The sequence below is a fragment of the Lissotriton helveticus genome, chromosome 2_1 (assembly GCF_964261635.1).
Source record: "Lissotriton helveticus chromosome 2_1, aLisHel1.1, whole genome shotgun sequence".
NCBI classification, from domain to species: Eukaryota; Metazoa; Chordata; class Amphibia; order Caudata; family Salamandridae; genus Lissotriton; species Lissotriton helveticus.
In genome coordinates, this window is record NC_136059.1 from 427,607,455 (window position 1) to 427,631,642 (window position 24,188).

A 24,188-nucleotide genomic window follows, 5' to 3' on the forward strand; every position below is an offset into this window, starting at 1 on the left:
AACAGATAGGAGATGGAAAGACACAGAGACTGATGCAGAAGGGGCACAGGGAGCAAATGATCTAGGAATGGTGGATAAAGGCAATGGGGGTTGGGATGGATGGGAACAGGGAAAAGAAAATGTCCAGAGGAGTGATCTGTAAGGGCACGTGGAGAGGCAAAGACACATAGGTGTGATGTATAAGGGCAAAGGGCGAGCAAAGACACCTAAGAGTGATATGTAAGGGGTCTGGGAGAGCAGAGACAGACAGGGGCACAAGAGGAGGAAAACAAACAGAGTAGTAATATGTAATGACACAGGGAGGGCAAAAACACACAGTAGTGATATGTAAGGGCACATGGAGAGGCGAAGGCACAGATGAGAGATATGTAAGAACACAGGCAAAGGAAAGACACACAGGAGAGATATGTAGGGGCACGGGGGAGCAAAGGTACAGATGAGTGATATGTAAGGGCACTGGGAGAGTAAAGATACAGAGAAGTGATATGTAAGGGCACAGGGAGAGCAAAGTCACATATACTGAATATGCATCTACCTATGTTATATGACATCTCTTTATTAATGTAATAACTGCACTTTCACAATTGCTTTATTAACCTTCCTGCTTTTTCATATTTTCTTCAAAAAATGCACCATTTGTCCACTCTTTTTTCAAATTTTCTTGAGGGGGCAACCCCCCTGAACCCTCTCCTCTGTAGGTTGTTTATTAGGACAATCATTTTACTCCCCACCACTTTCAAATGTCACCAGTGCCACTGAGTATGACGCTAAAGTAGAAACCTCAAGACTGGGTGTTCTAATCCTTATATTATCCAGTAAAATATGTTTGATCAATAGAGGATGCAATACAATGAGTCTTCAGAATGGCGTCTGCAGGTGGTGAGAGAGTGCCATGTTGTTTGGAAATTTGTAGGGGTGCACCATATCTCCTGTAGTCAGCACCCGCATATTTAGAGGGTATACTAATGTGTGTTTTTAGAGATATAACAGTAGGTTGGGAATTAGTGCAATGTGTAATCGATGTATTCATAATGTTGCAGATTAATGTAGAACCTTAACAGGAGTGTAATGCTTTATATGATATAGAAATGCTACTTAACGTGTGTATTGTAGGATTAATAAATGTGCCATATTAAGAGTTGCACGTGTAAGAGATAGGATGTGACGCTTTAATGTGGAAAAGAAATTACGTTTGGAGATCAAATGTAATGTTGTCTTTGTACTGGAATAGAGTGCATTGCTTATAATGTAGTATCATTTAGAAACGCATGTAAACGCGCAAAGGCCTGGGACATGAAGAAAAGTCAGTAGAGGCCTAACTGTAATTTCTTTAGTTAGCATTGGTTATTCTTGTGAAATAGCTGCCTGTTGGGAAGAGTGCTGTTCTCAGCGCATAATGAATTTTAACTTTGGATGTGCACAAGGTTGTTTTTCAAGTATTTCAGTTGCAGGTGCAAGGCCACGGAGCTCGTTAGGTAGAAAGATCCATTGTTTGGAAGTTAGGCCAGTAGGAGTGAGGACGAGTGGGTGCCAGAGGAATGTTCATCTGCAACATTTGGCGAGAAGGTGCCTGGGATCCAAGGACACCTCAACGGATGCTGGATGTTAGGATGCCATGCCGGAAAAATCCGAAGACCAACACCTTCCCAGATCGGTGTGCCTTGGGCGTATCTATGAGTTTGGGAGTTTTGTATTAGGGACAGGCCCGAGGGTGGTGAGCAGACTTTGTCAGGAGGTTGCTAGAGCAGGATTTAGGCAACTTAGACAGCGCTGAGGGAACATCTGGGCAGAGTGGGGTGTAGGAAGGAGCATCATAGAACAAGCTCAGTAGTTTAGACTGTTTATTTGAGAAACGTGAATGCACTTCTTAGGGAGTCTTCACGGCTGACATCTTTACTCTTGCCTGAAGGGGATTGTTAAGTAGGGATGTCACCTTAGAGTTAGTGTAGGGACAGATTAACCTTTTCTTTCCTTTTTTAAATGCAGTCCAGACTTCAAACAGGGACGGTAATTGGATGCCTGATGTTCCTAGAATTGACTTTGCTTTTCATTCTTCGTAGGATTATGTTTGTATTAGTTCCAGTGTATTTCTTGAACCTCTTGATGAGGTGTTTGTATGTCCAATTATTTTTGGCTTTGTAATAAACTCTTAATTTCAGTTTGTAGTCTGTGGTTTTTAAATTGAATTTGATTGTCGATTTACAAAGCTGTTTAATTATGAGTTTGGAAACCTCCCCTCTACACTTCCTGGCAGACAAAAGGGCCCAGTCGACCTGTCCTGGGATTCTGGAGTATTGATAAGGTAAAAATCTAGATGAGAATACCAGCCCCTTTAGTGGGCTGGGAGCCTCAACATTTAGGGAGACTTGTCCAGCATTGTTGATAATGAATTTCATAAAGATGTGAACTTTGTGGCTTTTTTAACTACAGTTACGTATTAATAAAATTGACTTTTTATAAAGTTAAGGTACAATTGAGTGTAGTGATATCTTTGACGGTTGATGGTCTGGTATTGTTTATGACCTCATGGTTGCCTAGGAATTTTTTATAAACGATTTTATGGCTGATGATGCCTCCAGGCTAAGTGAAAGACTCAGACAGCGCTGCGGGCAAATGTAAGGTGGGATGTGGGGATAGGTGCAAGATAAATTGTGGGCCCTGCACAGAGTTTCGAATTACAAGACCGTTGCTGCCACCATCTTCTCCACGCCCTATTAAACACTACTGTTTACATTACTCTACTTCTCCTTCCACCACAAATACTATTCTCTCTATCTTTCAGGGGGCTCCCATCACTCTCTCTTACCTGAGAATTCCTTCAAAGGTTAACTCTTTGGCTCCCTTCTCTGTTCCATGGATGATTATTTTCTAATATTCCTTATCACCTCTATGCTCACGATAGTGAAAGTTTCCCCACATTCGCTTTCATACCTCAAACTACTGCCTATTATCAATCAGCCATTAGTTTGCCCCGCATTCACTAATGTTGAATTTCTTAATGACTGACATATGTTGTACCTACATCTGCACATACATTAACTGAACCTGTACTCTTTTCAAAATACTCACATGACATTGACGTCATTTTTAAGATCACCATAAATGACCTGGAATCCTTCAAATTAACAACAGAAATTACATGATCTACCCATACCCATCATGTGACAAGCCCCAGTACGTTATTCATTTCTAGTAATTAGCAAAGTTGATAATTGTAGTAGCCTCAAGTAATACTTTCCCAAGGTACTTCTTAATTTATCAACACAAACCATCTTTAGTCTCCCTCAACTCATACTTATCTGCCAATATAGACATCATACTCTATTAATATTTGCCAATAATAGGGCACTGTACAGTTGACTGACTCTGGTTTTTGAGACAATCTGGTGTTTTAGCTAAATGGGCTCACTACACTCAAATTCACTCCTGGCCACTTCAGAAAGGGTGCAGTTTACTTATAGGTTTTCCAACTTTAATTCTTTCACACCGGAAATGTTGCGAAAAACTGTGCCTAAGCTTAAGTCACAAACAACTTTGGATCATTCTCCTGTAATCACCCTAAAGCAAGTAAAGGCATCCAATCTTAATTTTTAGAGAATCAATTTCAACTCACATACAGACTCTCGAATGGTTCCTTTGTAAGCTACAGCAGGGGTGCCTATCTTAAAAGAAAAGACAGATACCATTCTGGGGGTATTGAAGACTGTACCTCTCTCGCTGAAAGCTAAATTTTTGGAGAGGCAAATTGAAAAATTATAATGCTTCTATCTTCCAATCATTTCAGATTCTATGTCCCTTCCAGGCAGGCTTCGGCCTTGGCCACAGCACAGAGGCCATATGTACGAACACATTTTCCCATAGACACAGAATGGGTAAATCCCTTTGCTACATCTGAGTTGCTGTTGCTTATAGACCTTGAAGATTTCGAACTGGCTGGAGCTGGTGGCAGTGCCCTCATGTTATTTGATTTGACAACAGCTTTGAACGGTTGAGAACTTAATAGACTGCCTATGAGCTACAAGGATTCAAGATGAGTACTGGCCTCTCTTAAGTATTTTCTTATTAGACAGGCTAAGTTTATTTCTCAGCAATGGCCATTCAAATAGACTATTGATTCTCCCAAGGCACAGCACAATTACCCCACCTCCTAAATCTGTATATTAAGCCTCTTGCTAAACTCACCCACTCAAGAGGTGTTAGCTTCTACTTACTCACTTATTCTCAGAATGAACTAACTGGGATTCCCGAACCAGCAGGAGTGATTAACTTTTCTGCATTTCTCCATATCCTCAGCCTACCATTCACACTAGAAATGTAGGGCCAGATGTAGGTAATCTGATTTTACCGATTCTTAAATACCGAATTTTACCGATTCGGTATTCGAAAATCGGTAAATGGGATGTAGCTAAAAAATCGGTATTTTTTACCGAATCGGTAAAATTCGGTATCGGACTTTCGGAATTTACCGATTCGGTATTTACCGAATCGGTAATTACCGAATCGGTATTTCCCATTCACCCCTATGGGCCAAAAGGCCCATAGGAATGCATTGGAAATACCGAATCGGTAAATACCGATTCGGTAAATACCGAATCGGTAAATTCCGAATCGGCAAGCAAGCAAAAGTGAAACTAATGAAAACAGCCAATCAGGTGCAACCACCCTCCCTACCAGGAAGGGGCTACCCAGGCAGATGCAACGCATTAGAAGGTTCTGGAGAGGCAGTCAGAGCTGAGCAGAGACACAGAGCAGCAGGGAGTGATTTTTGGGAGTTTACCACAGTGAAAATGGCTAGCAGCAGTGAGAGTCAGAAGGCAGAGAGGAAAAGGAAAGTTAAGTTCAGCAGCATGGAGCTGCAGGTACTTGTGGAGGAGGTGGCGAGAGTCCACAAGCAACTGTTTGGCAGGCACTCCCTCACTGTAGCTGAGTCAGCAAAACGAAAGCTGTGGCTTGCTATTGGAGATAGGGTCAATGCAGTGGGAGTTACAAGGAGGAGCATTGATGACCTTAAGAAACGCTTCTATGACATCAGGAGCCTCACAAAAAAGAAGATGTCTGAGCTTCATAAGCAGGCTGGTGTCACCGGTGGAGGCAGGAACCCAGCGCCCCCCCTGACTGACCTGGAGGAGTTGGTGGCCTCAACCATCGAGCCAGACAGTGTTGTGGGACTAGGAGATGTGGACAGCTCAGCCAGAGCCAAAGGAAAAGGTAAGACGCATGCGCAGCATGACACCCCATACCAACCTGCTACCCTTAACCCTTTGTGCACAGGGCAACCTCAGTCCAGTACTGCTAGCACTATACAGGAGCAATGCATTATGGGAAATGTAGTCAGCTAATGTAAGACCATGTGTAACTGCACAGACATCAGTAAGGCAGTGAAAGTAATGCTGAATAATGACAGTAAAATGTGTAAAGCATTTATTTTAGTGACTGTGACACAGTAGCACTCAGTTGACATAAGCTTATTTATGCCTAGGGGCAACATCAGCCAGTCAAGCCACAGCAACAGCAGGGACTGCACCAGCGAGGGAGGAGAGTGACGAGGCAGGGCCAAGCCATGTCCATGCCTCGCAGGAGGAAGAACACACAACTGCCATCTCCCAGGAATTGGAGACAGTCCAGATCCCCGAGTTTCCCCACTCCCCACACCTCTCACATTCCCCTCCATTGCTTTTCTCTCCTGAGACCTCCCCATCACTGTTACTGCCTGCACCAGCAACCTCACCAGCCAGGAGGCGAGTCGTGGCCCCACTGCCAGTGATGGAGTCAGCAGAGGGTGATGCTCAAGCCACTGCACCTGTGAGTCCTGCTGCACTGTAGCCACCACAGAGTCTTTCACCTCGCGCAGACGGCAACGCAGGCCCAGCAGTGCAGGTGGACCTGGAGATGGCACTGTGTTCCGTGGGCTGGAGGGGAGCATGGTGCGCATCCAACGCCTGCAGGGGAAAGCCATCCAGGCCTGCCACCGCCAATTTCGTGTCCTAAATGAACAAATTGGAGAAATGGGGAAGGGCATCAGAGACATGGTAGAAAGCAACAGGGAGATATCAAAAACCAATGCTGACCTAGCTGCAGGAATGCAGCAAATGAGCACTTCAATCACCCAGCTGTGCTCAAAACTGGACAGCCTGGAGCACACAAGGCGCAGGGACGCCCATGTCAACAATAGGGCCATGAATCGTCTGGCCACTGCCACATCACAGCTATGCCGTAGAGGCATTAGCATGCAGGAGAGCCTCACTCAGAACACGGCTGAGGTCACCAGGGGCATGGCCAGGATCACCAGTGCCCTCGAGGCAATGATAATATCACACACTGTACTGAATCCTGCCCTGGATGTGGCTGAGGGAGACAACAGCAGTAGCCGCAGCAGCTTAGCAAGCGCTGTAGTTCAGCCACGTAGGAGCAGCAGCCGCCCAGCTGAGGCTGCAGGCCATGAGGAAAGCAGTGACCAACATCCCGGTGGCTCTGGGAAGCGTGGGCGCAAATGACTTTGCCGGTGTGGGTGATGTAACCCAGGACATGTAGTCCCCACCTTTCTTTTGTTTAATTTGTTGCACTTCAGTGCATGAACGTTGTGGCAACATAAAATTACGTTCTTCTCATTCACAACCTGTCTGTGTCTCATTACTTACTCAGAAATAGTTGCGTGCAATCTCCTCACGTCTGTATCTGCCATCACTTGGTTTTGTCACTCCAGCAGGTTGTGTTGCAGGCACAGCAATGTCGTCGTCATGATCCTCGTAGTCAGACAACTCCACCTCAGTACCCTTCTTAACAGCAAAGTTGTGCAACATGGCACAGGCAGCAATTATCTTACAGCAGGTGATGGGGGTATACTGCCTTGCACCTCCACTCTTGTGCAAGCATCTGAATCTGCTTTTCTAGATACCAAAGGTCCTTTCAACAACATTCTGTGTGCTTATGTGGGCCCGGTTATATCTCCTTTGGCTGGGTGTTGAGGGGTTGAGGTAGGGGGTGAGTATAAAAGAGCGGAGGGCATATGCACTGTCTCCTAAAAGGAAAAGGTAATACATTACTCACATGCATACATTTACTTCTTACTGAAATAGGTATTATGGGGGTCAGACACTGTGTCTTATCTAGGAGGTATCCTTCACCAAATTCCCCTGCAGTCAGCCGTGCATAGATGCCGCTGTTTTGAAAAACATAGGAGTCGTGGGTACTCCCAGGGAATATTGCCACAATGTCAGTGATGGTGCACTTTGCATTGCAAATCACCTGCACATTGATGGTGTGGGTTGACTTCCTATTCCTGTAGATATATTCTGTGGCAGCAGGGGGACAAATGGGAATGTGTTTGCCATCTATGCAGCCAATAATATTTGGAAATCGAGCCATCTGGTAAAAGTCAGATTTTGTTTGCACCAGTTCAGCATGGGTAGCAGGAAAAGCAATGTAATGCTCCATCCTGTGTAATATGGCGTCAAGGAATTTGTGGAAAAACCTTGACAGGCTGCTCTGTGTCACCCCACCTACCACGGCAACCACGCTCTGGCAGCTCCCAGACGCAAGCAGGTGGAGGCTGCACAGCACCTGCACATGGGGTGGAATTGCATGTGCCCTTGGGGTAGTGTGCTGCAACAGTGGTTGGAGGTCCCTGATGAGCTCCAAGATGGTGTCTGGGGCCAACCTGTACCTCTGCAGTATCTCTGCCTCTGTGAGCATGAACAAGGTGACCCTCTGCCTGTAGACCTGCTCCTCTCTCTGCCATTCCCTCTCTCCTTCCTCCTGTAGCCGTAGCCGTCTTGCAATGACATAAAATGCTGCCATTGTGCAAACAGAATTGCATTTTGGGTCCATTTTTATAGGTTGCACCTGGTTACCACCTGATTCCAATCCATGGTAAATACCGACTCTTAAATACCGAATTTGAAGCAAATTCGGTATTTAAGAGCTTCCCTACATCTCAATCTCCATTTTTACCACTTCTTATTTACCGATTCGTTTTTTTACCGATTCGGAAAAGTTACCGATTCGGTAAATTTACCGGTTCGGTAAATTTACCGAATCGCAAACCGTTGCGATTCGGTAAAATTACCGATTCGGTAAACTTTCCGATTCGGTATTTTACCGATTCGGTAACTTTTCCGAATCGGTAAATTTACCGATTCGGGCTATTTTCGGTCTCATACATCCCGAAAGCTCAATACTGGTCAGTAACGGCCGAAAATACCGATTTCCGGCCGTTACCGACCGGTAAAGGGCTTCCTACATCTGGCCCGTAATGTTTAGCATAGTGGTATGCAATAATATAGGAGACAGAGACACTGATATTACTGTTCTGACATTTCACTCTGTTTGTTTGAAGTTGATGTCTTCAAACAAGATTGATATCTTTTGTACGTTATTCCCCAATTGAATCATCTAATACTTGCAGTAAGAAAAGCTATACTATCAGAATATCTCTTTGCTTATGACTAACTTGCAAACTGGAGGAACTGTGGCATTCTTAGAACTGAAAAATAAATAAGGTTTACAAAATTAATATTACTGGTTTTCGCATGACACACCCCCTTACATTATAGAGGCAACTACATTGTTTTGTAAGCATACTCTCTCTCTTGTCCTGCTAGGCATTCAAGATTGTTTCTTAAACTGTAAGATAAACAAACATTGATCAGGATTATGGAGTTCTCGCGGATGCCAAAAAATGAATTAATGAGCCAAAGCATTTTCCACTACCTTAAATACAACTTGGCAATTGTGAAAATGTCAATAGTCTTTTGATTAATGAGAATCCTTTCCATTCCTCAAGTAACTCAAGGTCTGATTATGAAACCTCCATTGGCAAAAAGTGATTGCAAGCTGTGCACTGACTTTTTGGGAATGGAAAATATTTTTGTGAACAAACCTATGTACTAATAGGTCAGATCACAATATTTCAAATCAAAATCCAATCTCCTTCATCAATATTCATGAGGAAAGTCACACATTGTGACTTACTGTGATAAGATGCCATACAATCGGATGCCATCATAGCAGTGGTTTCCATAGTTGCTAAGGGTTTGGCCAGACATGGGTCCTTTGTTCACTGAGCCAATGGACCCAAGCTGCACTCAACTGAAAAGGCCAAATCAAGGCAAAACCACTCTTGCGTTTCTTGTGTTCTGGTTCAGTGAGGATGTGGCTTGGCAGTTCGAGGACCAAGACTGATTTATAATGTGTGGGTCTAATCTGAGGTGGTAAGATTTGCCAAAGAAAGATGGGTTAGAATGCTACCTCAAGCAATTGCAAGTGGTTAGACAAATTGAAAGCATTCCTTCCATCACCATTTGTGTTTGACTTTTCAATGTCTTGCATCTTGATTTTGGTCACAAGATATTGATGCATATCGTAACAAATCGATATTTGGAAGAGACACCCAAGACATGCCCCTTCCAAATATCAATTTGTAAGGCCTTTCCAAACCAATTTTGTGACTCCATAACATGTTATCCAATCTGGAAATGGGCTAAGTACTTTCAAAAAAAGCTGTTTTGAAGTTGTAAAGCAAGCATTACATCAATGATTGCAGATGAGACAGAATATAGCAGCTAGGCTGGTTCTGAGCGATTGCATTTAAAATCGTCTTGGAAACTTTTACTGGTGCTTGGTGTCAGAACAGATCACATTTAAATGGCTGTGTGGGTGCCACAAGGCTACACCCAGTGCAAGGCTTATTTTTATGACAAACATTCCATCAGTATATCAGTCTATGGCCACTAAGATCCTCGACCACACCTCGGTTCAAGCGTACCCACATGGGTAGTCGCTCTTTTTCATATCTTGCTACCAAGTCATTAAATTCTCTTTCAGTTTGGATATGGCTTATGGTCAATCATTTTGCTTTCATAAAGCCTTTGGAACACTTGGGGGCAGATTTATGTTGGGAATGCGCCACGTTTGCGTCACGCAACTGCAGCGTAAACGTGGTGCATCCCTACGACCCATTTACAACGTGACGCATCTAGGCAGATGCATCACGTTGTAAAGCCCTGCGCCACTTGTGGGCGTTCCGGGGCAGGTGCGCCTCGCAAAAGTGGCTGAGTGAAATCTATAAGATAAGGCCAATGCTGCGTCAAAACCCTGCGCCTGCTTGAAGCAGGCGTAGGTCTTGACGCAGCATTGTAAAGATGGGGCACCCCCGAGCCTTGCTGGAGCTGCGTCGCGCTTGAGTAACACAAGGAAGAGCAAGACACTGCCTTGTGTTCCTCTGCCCATGGAAGGTGTGCCATGGGTGGAGCATGTGTGCTCCCATGCACCCACCCATGGATTTTGGCACAGCTGAAAATTGGGTTAATGGTTGAGGGGGTGAAACCATACTAAAGCAGGAACCACAATTTCTGTCAGAGTGAAACACAAGCAAACCCCTAATTACTCTGTGCACAACCCTCTGGTAGCTTGGGATCGGTCAAGCGTACAGGTGTGTTCACAGGCTGTTCGTGGGAGTGTTATGGTCTGAGGCAGCATTCGCCAAACCATGGAGGTAAGTAGCTAGGATCACTGAAATAATATCGACTGTCATAATATCGAGATGTCAAAATATCAAGGTAAAAATATAGACTGACAAAATATCGACTTCCTATCTTCAAACAGGTAAGTACAAAAATATCGACTTTAAAATATCGAGTGTAAAAAATATAGACTGTCAAAATATCGTTTTTTTAAATGTCTTAAAAGTAATTTGAAAGTAATATAATAATAAATAAAATTAATTTTAACCTATTTAAAATACTTAAATAAACATACCATTAAAAAATAAATAATATAACTTTAAAAATAATAATTTATTTTGAATACATATATATATATATATATATATATATATATACATATTATTAACAAAACATATACAATATTTTTACCGTAGGATAGCAAGAGGTTTAAATGTACTGCAACAACTCCAGTGAGTGCAACAGAAGGGAAAGCGTTGGATAGCGTAGGGGTAAAAATTACTATTCCCACTCCAGAGAATGCAACAGTAGGGAAAGCGTTGGATAGCGTAGGGGTTAAAATTACTATTCCCACTCCAGAGAGTGCAACAGTAGGGAAAGAGTTGGATAGCGTAGGGGTAAACATTACTATTCCCACTCCAGAGAGTGCAACAGTAGGAAAAGCGTTGGATAGCGTAGGGGTTAAAATTACTATTCCAACTCCAGAGAGTGCAACAGTAGGGAAAGAGCTGGATAGCGTAGGGGTAAAATTACTAGTCCCACTCCAGCGAGTGCAACAGTAGGGAAAGCGTTGGATAGCGTAGGGGTAAAAATTACTATTCCAACTCCAGAGAGTATAACAGTAGGGAAAGCGTTGGATAGCGTAGGGGTAAAAATTACTATTCCCACTCCAGAGAGTGCAACAGTAGGGAAAGCGTTGGATAGCGTAGGGGTACAAATTACTATTCCCACTCCAGCAAGTGCAACAGTAGGGAAAGTGTTGGATAGCGTAGGGGTAAAAATTACTATTCCAACTCCAGAGAGTACAACAGTAGGGAAAGCATTGGATAGCCTAGGGGTAAAATTTACTATTCCCACTCCAGAGAGGGCAACAGTAGGGAAAGCGTTGGATAGCGTAGGGGTTAAAATTACTATTCCCACTCCAGAGAGTGCAACAGTAGGGAAAGCGTTGGATAGCGTAGGGGTTAAAATTACTATTCCAACTCCAGAGAGTGCAACAGTAGGGAAAGCGTTGGATAGCGTAAGGGTAAAAATTACTATTCCCACTCCAGAGAGTGCAACAGTAGGGAAAGCGTTGGATAGCGTAGGGGTTAAAATTACTATTCCCACTCCAGAGAGTGCAACAGTAGGGAAAGCGTTGGATAGCGTAGGGGTTAAAATTACTATTCCCACTCCAGAGAGTGCAACAGTAGGGAAAGCGTTGGATAGCGTAGGGCGTTAAAATTACTATTCCAACTCCAGAGAGTGCAACAGTAGGGAAAGCGTTGGATAGCGTAGGGGTAAAAATTACTATTCCCACTCTAGAGAGTGCAACAGTAGGGAAAGCGTTGGATAGCGTAGGGGTTAAAATTACTATTCCAACTCCAGAGAGTTCAACAGTAGGGAAAGAGTTGGATAGCGTAGGGGTTAAAATAACTATTCCAACTTCAGAGAGTGCAATAGTAGGGAAAGTAAATACTTTATATATAAATATAAATAACATAAATAGTAATACCAATTACAAATTAATTAAAATATTTAACAATTGGATAAAACATATTAAAAAATTATTTATAAATTCAAATTAACATTATTTAATTATAAAAATTACTTACTAATACTAATTATTTAACTATTAACAATGAATAAATTTACAATTTAAAAATTATTCTATTAATTTTAATTACCAATTATATTTTAATTAATTACCAATTAATTATTATTTAACAATTATTTATAAATAAATATCAATAAATAAATTTACAAATTTAATTAATTATAATTAAATTACTTCCCACCCTATTCCCCTATAAACCCACAACCCGCTACAGAAAATAAATTACTAAAATTAAAATATTTATCAATTAATCAATAATAATTAATTACCAATTATATTCTAATTAATTACCAATTAATAATTAATTAACAATTAATTCTAAATAAATATCAATAAATAAATTGACATGTTTAATTAATTATAATTAAATTACTTCCCACCCTATTCCCCTATAAACCCAGAACCAGCTACAGAAAATAAATAACTAAAATTAAAATATGTATCAATTAATCAATTATAATTAATTACCAATTATATTTTAATTAATTACCAATTAATAATTATTTAACAATTATTTCTAAATAAATATCAATAAATAAATTAACATGTTTGATTAATTATAATTAAATTACTTCCCACCCTATTCCCCTATAAACCCACAACCCGCTACAGATTTATATTACACAAACAATTAAAAATAATATTAACTTACCTTAAATTCGATATTTTTGTTGTCTATATTATGTCTAGTCGATATTATGTCCATTCTATATTTTTGATTCAATATTATGTCCTTTCTATTCGATATTAGTTTTTTCTAGTCGATATTTTTGTTGTCTATATTATGTCTAGTCGATATTATGTCCATACTATATTTTTAACTCGATATTGTGTCTAGTCGATATTATGGACTCGATATTTTGACTCTATACCAAGTAGCTAGCAGCCCCCAATATTGTGCGAGCTGCTCGCTGTCGGAATATGATGGCAGAATTCTGACAGTTGTGTCTGACAGTATGCCATGTCAGCGAGCCAGGATTTTGGCATTGGCACAGGTTTCTGCCCCCAGTGTATTCCAACTCTACGCCTGGACAAAACCAGCAGTATCTTCACCAAGCGCCAGCATGCATCAGGGATTTCTTTAACATAACAAGACCAGGCCAAATGTGTGACAGTGGCTTCAAGTGCCGAGCAGCATGTGCAGCGTGTGTCTGCAGGAAGGCCAATTTTGTGCAGTGCAGGTGGGGTACTGTAAAGCCTGTGAAGACATATGAAGCGTATATGTATCAGCTGATAGTTGGAGGAGAGTCTTTCTGTCTGGTAGCAGCAGTATTGCCATTGCTCAAGTGTGGAGAAGTCTAGCAAGTCCACCCACTACCCGCTGCGCACCTGTTCAGTATCGATGGGTGCAGCTTCCATAGATTAAACCTAGGTGTAGTTCGTGTAGCGGGGCTGCGCGAAGGGCCACGGAGTTGATAACAAACTCTGTGGAACTCAGTGGAGCTCCGGTATACCACCCGCCTCCCATCCGCCCTATTAACAATTACTTACAACTTTTAAAAAAACTACTCTAAAGTAAATAAAAACACCTTACCTCAGCTCTGGCGTCCCCGGGCTGTCCTCCTCTTCTTTGTTGCATTCTCTGTGAAAACTGCGCATGCGCATTTCTCGCAAAGGCAGCCCAGGGACACCACAGCTAAGGTAAGGTATTTTTATTTACTTTAAAGTCGTTTTTTAAAAGTTGTAAGTAACTATTAATCGGGTGGCTGGTCACCTCTGCTCCACCGCGAAGTGTGCAGAGATTTGCCTAATACGCGTTCCCCGCGGAACGCGGAGTAGGCAAATCTCCACACGGGCGGAGCGAAGCTCTCCACCTGCGGTTACCATAGATAGCAAATACAATCGAGTGACAAGTTTTCGATGTGAGATAGTTGTTTGTATGTATTCCAATGCCGTGTTAGTGGGAGGTGGTAGTGGAAATGTGCTGTTTGCATTTTTACACGTTGCGCAAATCTGCTGGCATAGCAGGCTATCTAGGAGTGTGGGTGTTGATGTTTCGGTGTGCTCATGGGGGAGGAAGTGGCCGTCTGGATAAAGATCCGCGTTCATGCAAATTCATAGTGCCGTCGCACATTGTGCCATACCTTTAGTTTGTAATCGGGGAAAAGTAGGATTTTTGGGGAGTTGCATGGATGTGGCGTATAGGGTGTCTGTACCAGTGTGAACATCAGAATATCAACAATTTGAGGCTGGCATCCCGCCCATGCCAAAGAGATTAAGCTGGATCGCAACCTATAGAAGAATTGCATTGTGGGGAATCCCCCTGCTCCCAGAGGTGCGTAGATGTTTGCTCAACATATAGGAACCTACCGACTTGAATATAAGCCAAACACAATGGGCCACTCTTGGCTTTATGATCGCAAAAAGGAACATAGCCCAGGCCTAGGTGGCAGCCGCCCCTCCACGCTTGAAGATTGGTAGGTCAACATGGACTGATGCATGTTCCGTGAAAAGACAGTCTATGTGGTCACGGGATGCCCCAAGAAATGGACTCGGATATGGGGGCCCTGGAACCGCTACACAGGCAATAGTTGTACCCCACCACTGCACACAGACCTAGAAGACATACCTTTGCCTTGAATTACCCCACAGTGTACAAAATCGTATTATGCTTTTAACTTTTGACATGCCTGTACAGAAATATTTACATTATTGTACTGTGCCATACTTTATTGAAGTCGTTGACTGTTAAAAAGATTTATAAAAATAAATAAATATTTGCATTTTGAGAGGAAGTGGTATGTTTAAAAACAGATAGAGAAATCTTGGTAATATAATCATTTTGGCAATTGCGACACGGCCAACAAGGAAAGTGGAAGTTTATTCCAAATTGGGATTTTTACTTCTAGCCGTTCCATGGCCCTACCATAGTTCACAGACCAGATCTCGTCCGTGTTTCTACTGAGCCCAATTCCCAAGTATCAACTCGGCTCAGTTGGCCATTTAAGTGGAAACCCTATGAAGCAAGGTTGTGTCACATCCATAAGAAGGAATAATATGGATTTACTCCAATTGATGTGGACGCTCGACTATCCGCCGAAACAGATGACATCCCTGGTCATGTGTGACTCATGAATGTATAATGCAATGTTGTCCACATACATAGAGGTAACCAAAGCATGGGCGGAGAACCCCATACCAAGGTGGGTGTGGTGTTGCCATAGCCGAGCAGCGAGGGGTTCCATAGCAATGGCAAAAAGCATGGGCGAACGTGGGCATCCCGGCTGTGTGTCTCTAGTAGTGATTATGATTGGTTCGGTAATCTGCCCATTTAATTTGATGCGCGCAGGTTGGAGTGTGTATAGCAGTCTAATTTTGCAAATGAAGCCCAGAATGAGGCCAAGGCGGGCTAGAAGAGAGGACAGAAAGGGCTACTCAAGGGAGTAAAACGACTTAGTGGTGTCAAGGAGCACAGTCACTGTGTGGAGGGTGGGATTCATTTGATGCATTACCGAGAAAATAGTTCTGAGGTTATGTGAGGTGGCATGGCCCGGGATGAAGCCAGATTAGTCTGGACGTATTATTAGTGGCACGAGGGGAAGTAATCCATTTGTAATACTTTGTACAGTATTTTATTGTCCGTGTTGATGAGAAAGAGAGAGGGCGATAGGAGTTGCAAGAGGTTGGTGGCTTTTCTGGTATCAGTATTAGATTGATGAGTGCTTCGCGCAACGATGGGGGAAGGTGTACAAATTCAATGGATTCATTATACATTTCCACTAAGTGTGGTATTAAAATTGGGGCATATTCTTTGTAAAATGCTGGGGTAAGGCCATCCATGCTGGGTGCCTTATCCACTGGGAGTCCCACAATGACCTGAGTGATTTCCTCTTTGTGAATGGACCATCAAGATACTCACGGGTGCCGGGCTGAGCCATAGGAGCTCAATCGAGTCGAAGTATTGCTGTAGGGAGCAGAGGTGCAACTAGAGCCACATTTTGGGGGGCTAAGAAAAAATTTCGGGGGGGCTGAAACTTTAAGCAGTAGGTAGAGGGGCCTGCAGGGGCTCTTAGAAGGGGTGAAACATCAACAAAGCCTCTTTAACATGCACATGGTCTTTTAAAGACCTCTGAAGTGCTCGGGTGCCGCTGTGTGTGTGCCTGGGAGCTGTCTGAGCCCGGGCTGCCACACACGACGGGGGGGCCTGAAGTCCTTTGATTCCAATGGGTGTTGCGCGCCTGGTAGGGAGTCAATGTCCTGCTCAGATCCTGTGGTGTAAAGTTGGGAGTAAAAGGTAGGGATTGTTTTTATGATGTCGTCTGGTGCTGTAATTCTATTTCCAGAGTCGGTGCATAGCACTGCCATATACATGTATGCATGGGGTCTCCACAGCAGACTAGCCAGGGTTTTGCCCGGGCGCTCGCCTTTGCCATATCTACGGGCAGTCGCCTTGCAGCCTAAGCAGCTGATTTCATGTTCAGCTTCTGAGCGGTATACAGTGATTTTAACCCTAATATTTGCAAGTATGTCTGGGTTGGGGTTAGAGTAGAAAGCCTGGTCTAGAGCTTGGAGGTCAGTCTCCGAGTGCCTCAGAGTGTCCCATTTGATCCGGAGGACTCCGGCCTATTTTGTGATGCATATCCCTCTTATTACCAGCAGTTGTACAGTCGGTGGTCAACAATAGGCAAAGATGGCGCTCTAAGGTGTATCACAAGTATAAATCAGTTAAGGCTGGTAATCTGGCATGGTGCATAAGGTAGGGAAAAACCACCAGATCCCCATGATTGTGGCCAGCAGACCACCTATGCTATATATACAAATCCTCTACACACATTCAAAGTAAATACATGGGGCCTCATTTATGAGAAATGACGCATCGCTGCGTGAAAGCAGCGATGCGTCACTTCTCAGTGCGCACTCCTTGCGACATTCCTGATGCGTCATATTTTATGTATGACGCATCATGTCGCAAGGAGTTACAGATACGTCAGTATTTCTGACGTATCTGTAAGCGCAAAAGTGACGCATTGCTGGAGTGTGTCACAAAAGTGACGCAACTCCAGCAATGCATCCTTTCACATGGGGCAAGCCCCATGTGAAAGGGCCTGCGTCAGTCTTACGCCTGCTGTGAGGCAGGCGCAAGATTTTGACGCAACGGCGCCCTAAAAGTGACGCAGTGAAATCTCATAGATTTCACTGCGTCACTTCTACGTCCCTCCTTGCGTCAATACGCCCCCCTTGCATACATTACACCTGGCGCAGGCATAATGTGGCGCAGGGGTTTACAAAGTGACGCATCTACCTAGATGTGTTACTTTGTAAATATGGCGCAACAAAATGCATTTTTTACGCCACTGGTGCGTCACAAAAAGTGACGCACCGGCGACGTAAAAGTGACGCAAGGCCTCATAAACGAGGCCCATGAAGTTACATTAAGTATCACAATGATGCTTTTCTTTATATGTTCAGATGTCTTTAATTCAAGATCTTTAAGCCTTCTTAGCCAACACGTGTTTAGTCACTGTTACAGGGGATTACCCTGCGATTTCTTCAGGGCTGAGGTCTGTTTCAAGTAGTCTCTTAATTCCGGTGACAATTCCAACCCGGAAGCGGCTCCTATAAGTACTGCTCCTGGAGAGGTAGACCAATTAGTCTTGTGTCCAGAGAGCTAAATATGCTTCCGAATATAAGGGAGTTTCTTTTAGAAGAGCTACCCCATCCGGCAGTATTAGGTAGAGCCCTTCAGACCTCCAGTCCATGGCGTGTTCGCCGTGCAAATCAGCAGTCTGCCTCTGGGTTGGCATTATCACCGGAATTAAAGACATCTGAAAATATAAAGACAAGCATCATTGCGATATTTAATGTAACTTCATGTATTTACTTTGAACATGTGCAGAGGATTTGTATATATCCCTCTTATTATCACCTTAAACGATTCCCAGAGTATTGAGGGACATTTGACCGAGCCAGTGTTGAATTCAAAGAAGTTAGTGATGGCGTTGCACAATTCTTCCTTAAATACCGTATCTCGCAAGGCATGAGGAGGTAACTGCCATGAGAACATGCACGGATGGGTTTGTGGCAGCTTTAGCGTAAGACATACTGAGGCATGGTCAGATAAGGTGCGGGCATGTGTTGAACTGTTGGTGTCCAGCTGGCAATGTCTCTAGTTGTGAGCCATAAATCAATACGTGACCAAGAGTCATGTGTGGTGGATATACCAGTGCCGTCAGTGTTCATAGGGTAAGTATGTCGCCGGAGGTCCACTAGGGCGTTCTCTTGTGTCAGTATGTGTAGGGTAGCAGTGCCTAGTGGATGCTGTGTTCGCAGGCCTGATCTGTCAATAATACTGAGCGGTGCTATGTTGAAATCACTACCCCAGATGATTTGGTATTAACCAAATGAGGAGAACAGTCTCCAAATGGTTTGGAAAAAGTCTGGATCATATAGGTTAGGGCCATAGATGGCAGCTAGTGTAAGAGGTTGGGAGTAGAGTGTGCCCGTAAGTATGACATATATGCCAGCAGAATTGATGTATGTTTGGTCAGTGCACCATGGTAAGCCATGCCTGATCAAAATAGTGACCCCCCTGGCATAGTTGGAGTATACTGCCGAGTAGGAATCTCCCAAATGGTGGGCCTTAAGTCTAGCAGTGTTAGTGGAGGCAAGATGTGTTTCCTGTAGGAAACATATGTCGGTGTTATGTCTGGCTAAGTAGGGGGGAATAAGCCTGGAATTACGGTGGTCATTGATGCCTTTAATATTCCAGGTTTTAAACGTTACTTCGGCCATGCTAGTAGGTTGTGATAGGTGTAGGTGTACCGCTGGTGTTGTGTCGACCACCGTCCTAGTGGAGGTCTCCATTGTATTATGTGCTGTTGTCGATTATGACAATGAATGTCACATGCTGAGCATAACGAATTGTTAGAAGGAACATAAATCCAGAAAAGAGGAGATAATCCCAGGCCCCTGTCTACAGCTACCCTAGCCCTCCCTCCTCCCACTCCAACCCCCCAATCAGGTTGAGATACATTCCCCCCACAACCCCCAAGAAACAGACATAAAAGGAACAAGTAACAAGTGGGATTCATCCCGTTTGGGAGCAAGGGCTCAACCAGGCCATCCCCTGTCTGAAGGCGGGGTGACTGGGCGAGAGTGTACGATAATAACAATAGACCCAAAAGTAACATCATTGTTCGCCTGGGAAATGCAGAGAAATACAATATGATGGGGAACCAGTAACGTCAGAAAAACACCAGTATTCATGCCCCCTCCCAAGGACAGCTAGGACAATAAGAGAAAGGATGGTAATCATTTTCACTGAGGTGGCCTTTCACACCCATCAGTAGCAAGGTCCGGGTGGGGTCCTTGTTCAGTTGGTTAGCAAAGGATGTAGTCCCCTTGGGGTCTGTGAAGTAGTGGGGTTTGCCCTCCATATTGATTCGCAGCTTGGCTGGGTACAAGAGGGCATATGTGATGTTGAGTTGCTGAAGAAGCTGCTTCGCTGGTAGGAAGTCTCTTCAGGCATTTTGGACACTTAGGGTGAAATCCTGATAAAAAGCAAGGGTGTTGGCTTGATGTCGTACTTCTTTCATCTCTCTCGCTTTTCGCAGGATGGTGTCTCAGTCGCAATAATTTGGGATACGGCGATGATCCGTCTTGCCGCAGCCCCCGGGGAAGGCCTTTGTCACAGGGAACTGTGGGCATGCACCACTATGAAGCTTTCAGATAATGCCGAGCCAACGAGTTTGTGCAGCAGCACTTCGAGGTAGTCCTCCACTTTGCCCATCACTGTGGTCTGTTGCCCATGATGCGCAGGTTGATCCTACGGGAGCGTGCTTCGAGGTCTTCATTTTTGGAACGTATGAAGTCCAGGATCTTGTGCATCTAGAGAAGGTGCTGTTGTGTCTCCGCAATGAAGTCATCTTCATCTGACACTTGTGCCTCCAAGTGTGTTATTCGGTTATCGTGGGAGTCAACACTTTGTTTGACCTGATCTAGGCGCTGTGCCAGATGATCGATTTTAGAGTCAATGGTCTTCAGGAAGGTTTTGACTTACAGAAGTAACGATTTAATGTCATTGTCCTGTACAATAGGAGCCTCTGTTTGTGTAGCCTGAACGCCAGCATCTTGCTGCACATCGCTGCCACGGCTTGTGCGTCTGCTGTCAAAGTTCAGTTTAGGCTGCCTCTGGTCAGTTTTCCCCATTTTGACCAAGGGGCAGAGGCCCCATCCCGGGGTGGTTCCGGTAGTGCACCCTGCCAAAACCACAATATCGGTGCACCAGCGAAAGGCCCAGGGGGGATATATATTGCAAAATGCTCCACGCAGCCAGCAGTTGCAAAGTTCAGGGCGGCTGCCAGGTGCGCCTGACACCAAGCTCACTGCCGGGCCAGGAGGCCACAGGGACAACCAGTTATTGTTTCACTGAAGGGCGGTGTCTGTCACAGGGCATGTCTTACAATCAAATAAAGGGGTCCCCCAGCACGCAGACCCCCATGTAGCCAGAAGCTTCGGCCTTCTATGCTGCTCCTAGGCCCAAAGCATGCAGCAGTTTTTCACTCTGCCCCAGCCCGGATGTGGCGATCCCCCACCACCAGGCAGGCTCTGGTGATAGTGTTCCTTGGCTCCGGTGGGACTGTCCAACAAGCCCCGGCAGCTGATGAGGAGCACATTTTAATTGAGCCAGATAGCTCACCTACAGTCTGCGTTGCATCAATTCAGGGAGAAAACAGCAAAGTCCCACTCAGCAGGCAGGTCGCAAATGTCCTACTGCCCACAGCCGGGCACCGCCCAAATGCACTGCTCGTTGTACATTACAGGCAAGCAGAGCAGCTCGTAACAAATCAACACTGTGCCTCCCTAGGGGGAGGCCACAGAGCTGCCCGAGCAGGTAAGTTGCAGTTATCCTTTCCCTACCAATGGGAATCTCCAAAGGGGTCACTACACTGCCGCTCCAAATCTGGCTAGAGGGCCCCCCTCCAGGCTGCACTGCGTGAGCGTTATGGGGAGAGGCAGCAAAGCCACGCAACACAGGCGGGCCGAGAATGTCTTTATTCCGGTGGCCAGACAGCCCCCCTACAGTTGGGAAGGGGGTCTAAGGTGTCAGAGGACGCAGGCCAGCAACAGCGATGAGGGGGCAGGGTTTATCTTACCGCTCACGGCTGTGCTCACTTAGATCGGGTAAGGTCCACCAGGCCCAGTCAAGATCCCAAACTGGGAGGCTGCACACAGGCTCGTGTATCCGCCGTCATCGCCCACCTGGGGCTCACTTGTCTCCTGGTGTGCACGAGGGTCACACAGGCAGGCAAGAACTGTTCCGCAGACATCACCTAGGCACCCGCCCAGCCAACTGCAGCAACCACGCGGTCCACCAGGTCCAGCGAGCCACCGCAGAGTTCGCCGTTTAGTCGCTATTCCGGGCAGCTCCGCTTTTGCAAAAAGATCGGGTCAGGCCGCGTAGTGCCCAGCACCGCAGGCTGGTGTTTCAAGCCGCTTTAGCAGGCCTAGAATCAGGATAATGCTGGATAATTTTCGTCCAGTCGGCAGAGCTCACTCAAGGTCCAGCCATCTTGCCGCCGGCGACACCACACCCCTGCAATTCTAAAGATTTGAGTGAAAATAGTCCCTAGAAGCACAAAGTGCTGACTGTGGTTATCTCGTCATGCCAGACTGAGACAAAGTCATAACTTCAGGTCTACCACGATGGAGCACGGAACTTGTACAAGGGCCATGGTAGGCCTGCTGACCAAGAGGCCTTAGGCCCTGGTTGTGGAGCATTGCAAGATCCCGCATTGAGGATGTGTCATGCAGCAGCGGTTTTGAGGAGCTGCAAGGTCCTACATCACCATCAATGGTGCAGTCTACAAGAGGCTTGCGAATCCAAGTTTGTTGTCGAAGATGCATCACACACGGGCTGGTTTCAAAGAAGTTGCAGGGCTTGCGATGTGGAATCCTGCATCGTCATCGAGGATACTGTCGAAGAGGGGCTTATAATGCAAAGGCCTTCGTCAAGATACATTTCACTGTGGTGGTTCTGAGAAGACTTTGGGCTGCGATGCGTGGTTCAGCTTCGGGGATGCATTGTGCTATTGCTGTTCTGAAGTGGTTGTGAAGAGATGCGTCACACAGTATAGATTGTGCTCAAGGAGCCACCTCTGTGCTGGAACATCACCTGCTGGCCCACCTACAAGGATCCAGGACTAGGTTGGCACCACTTGGCAGGTAGGACTCACAGCAAACAGAGTCCAAATGCTGGATTCATGGTGGCTCTAGTCCTCTGTGCTTAAGGCTCTAGTCAGGCGGCCCTTGGAGTCACTGCTGGTCCTGGCTTCAGGATGCAGTCCATTTCACTCAGGCAGCAGGACAGCAGGGCAAGAGAATAGCAGCCCTTCTTACAGAACAGCACAGCAGTCCTTCTGAGTCTTACTCAGGTGAAGAGATGTACCTAAGAGTTGGGTCTGAGGGTCAAACATTTAAACCTGGTGCCCACTTCGAAGTAGGATAGGGTTCTGGGGGTTTTCACCCCCAGAGGTATTTGGAATTTCATGTTTGCCTGCCCAGGCCCGAGACTATCTGGGACGACAACATACTAGTGTCAAACCCTTTGTGAGTGTGCTCAGGCACAGCCTTTGTGATGTGCAATTTTAGAGGGTGTCTGCTTCTCCCCCTCATCAAGTCAGAAATGGCCCATCCTTCCAACACCTATGGCCATTTGTTTCTCTGTATCAGAGCATTACAAAAACACCAACTGTCAGCTACACCTTCTCATGTGACCCAGGATACAGGCAGCAGACGTCAAATGGTTGGGCCGACTGAATGCCAGCTTTCTAAAAGTAGCATTTTGTGAATTGTGACTTAAAATCCAACTTTACCACTAAAGAGGGCTTTAAATTGTAAATCTTTTGAGCACCAAACTTGACATTCCTACCTGCTCCCCATTGAAAATGATCACTTATTAAATGTAATGAGTCAACCCAACTTTATCCTATGGGAGAGGAAGGCTTTGCAGAATTGGAAAATTAATTAAATAAATTTTCACTACCAGGCCATGTAAAAGTTAAAAGTATATGTCCAATGTTTTAAATACACTGCACCCTGCCCTTTGGGCTGTTTATGGTCTACCTTAGGGGAGGCTGTCTGTGTTTAAAAAAAAAAGGACTAGCCCTGACAAATGCCTAATTTTGTCAGACCAAAATAGAAGTTCAGAACTGGACCCACAGGTAGTAATGACAGGCCCAACATGTTTAAAAGGCCAAATAAGTGAGTGGCGCAATCAATGCTGCACGGCCACTAGTAGCATTTAATTTGCAGACCCTTGGCACATGTAGTACCACCTTACCAGGGACTTACAAGTAAATAAAATGTATCAATTGGGTGTAAGCTAATTTGACCAAGTTTAAAGAAGAGAGCACAGTACTTTAACACTGGTAAGGAATGGTAAAGTGCACAGAGTCCTAAAGCTAACAAAAACGATATCGGCAAAAAAAGGGGTAGAAAGGCAAAAAGTTTGGGAGAAGACCACTCTAAGGCAGTCAGGTCCAACAGGTGCATTCCCAGATTTATCAAAATTCGTAAACCTGAGAATGCATCAAAAGTGTACGCCTTCCTGATAAAAGTGCAACAAGGAGAAATATCTTTGTTTCTCCATGTTTTTCCTCTTTCTAAGTGTGCTGCAGCATATGTGTTTCATATGTAATATATACTTTAAGGTATACATAATGTATACTTTAAGGTCTAATGAACTCGTGTTAGGTGTGCATTTTCCATTTTCCAAATTTAATAGAAGCAGTGTGTCTTTCATGTTCCTTTGTGGGCATCCCTTAAAACATTTTGTGTTATTACCAACAATTTGGAGGTAGTATCACAACTTGGTTACATACTAAAATGTTATCCTCTTGAGTAAGAGCATATCCCTTCTTCTTTATCCATATTTAATTGCCCAAGAGATTTTCAAGGGGTGAAATATTTGA